Below are 1716 nucleotides of genomic sequence, written 5' to 3'. Positions count from 1 at the left end.
GGCCCCCGCAGCCTCCCCTGCCCCTCTGCCCTTCCACCAGGCCCTGCTCCCACAGCTGGGCCACCACCCCTCAGCCAGCAGCCTCAGTATTCCCCCAGGGAAGCAGGGCTCTGTGCTGGTGTGACACACAGCCTGTGCTGGTCCCTTCTTCCCGCTGCCTGGAGGACGCAGCTCCTGGAGGCGCAGGGAAGCTGGTCCCACAGCCCCCCGGCCTGGGCACTGCCCTCAGCCCCTCACCCTGCTCCCCTCGTCACCTGTAGGAACACCCAACGGTTCCGGCAGTTGGCAAGTGCTTTGTAACATCCCAAGTCCTGCTCTGACAGCCCCCAGCATCACCCCTGATGACTGCGGGAGCCCTGAGGCAAAGCCCAGCAGCCCCTTGCTGGGCCCTCCCCGGGGCACTGGGGCTGCTGGCACCACAGGAGCTCCTGCCTGCGGAGAAAAAGAGGTTTCCAAACCATTGCCATGGCTCTCAGAAAGGCTTGGTAAAGCTGCTTCGTCTCTCGGTGTGGTTTTGATTTAAAATCCTCAAGAAAATGGGAATGTTTGGCCTGTGTTGACACAGCGATACAAGCAGAAGGGAATTTCTCCAGGCTTGTCACGTGGCTGGTGTGTTGGTGTGTTGTACATGAGTGTGTGTTGATTAAAGTCTGAACACAGGAGTGTCATTCTGGCACCGTGTGCTGAGGTGCTATAGAAAATGTTGAGAGGCACTGTTAGCAACTCAACAGTTTTCTTTATACTTAGAGACAACAGGATTGGTAGGAAACTGAGTTTTCACCTGTTCCTGCCCACAGGAACCAGTAGGAGCTTGGCAAGAGCTGCTGGGTGCCAGGGCCCTGCAGCAACCCCTGGATGAGCCCTGTGCCATGTAGTACCTGTGCAGAACGTGCTTCTGCAAACACACACCCCCTGGCTTTTGGTGATGGAATGATTTCCTTCCGTTTGAACTTAACACTTCCTGCAGACAGTGTTGACTTCTCTGCCATGAATCTCACAGGCCTGTCCCAAAGCAGACGGGGCAGGTTGGCAGGACTGTGTCCAGTTTGAAATCCCCCAGTAGGCTCCTGTCTGGGCTGAACATGCAGCATCTTGACTCTTAACCCCTGCAGGAGATGCAAACAGGAGAGTCTCAACTCAGCAGCTGTGGATGGTTCTTTAAATCCAGCCCTGTTTCAGCTACCAAGGTGCTGCGAACTGCTGTGAGTGTTTAATAGAAAAAAGCCTCTACAAAATGAAAATAGAGAAGAGCAGTTCCAGGTGCTTTGTCCACAGCAGCTGCAGGAACCTGAACAGGCTGCAGAAAGCTGAAGCACTTGGGGCAAATGCTGCTGTCCCAGGACAGCAGAGGTGTGAGTGCATTTAAGGGTGTCTTACAGGATTCTTTAAGTTGAACACTTACTCTGTTAAAAATCAGATGGCCTAATCTTATCAGTTCAGCAAAACAAAGTTCACACAAAGGTTACAGTGAGCTAATATCACTATATTTAAATATTCTGACGACACAGGTTTTTTTCCTTCTCATGATTGAGCCGTTCGTGAAAAGAAGTTGGATCCTGTTCACCCTGTGTCATTGTGCAATGAAGTCATTGTTTGAAAGTGGCATCAAGATTGCTGCTTACGTTGCATAACTGTCCTGTGAAACTTGTTGCTGCAGGATCCCACCGAGGCTACGGACTGAGCTGGAGCCCAAAGCCTGTTGTGAAGTGTTTGTGA

The sequence above is a fragment of the Chaetura pelagica genome, unplaced genomic scaffold (genome assembly GCF_000747805.2).
Source record: "Chaetura pelagica isolate M959 unplaced genomic scaffold, ChaPel_1.0 scaffold237, whole genome shotgun sequence".
In the NCBI taxonomy this organism is placed as follows: Eukaryota; Metazoa; Chordata; class Aves; order Apodiformes; family Apodidae; genus Chaetura; species Chaetura pelagica.
This window is presented reverse-complemented; position numbering follows the sequence as displayed.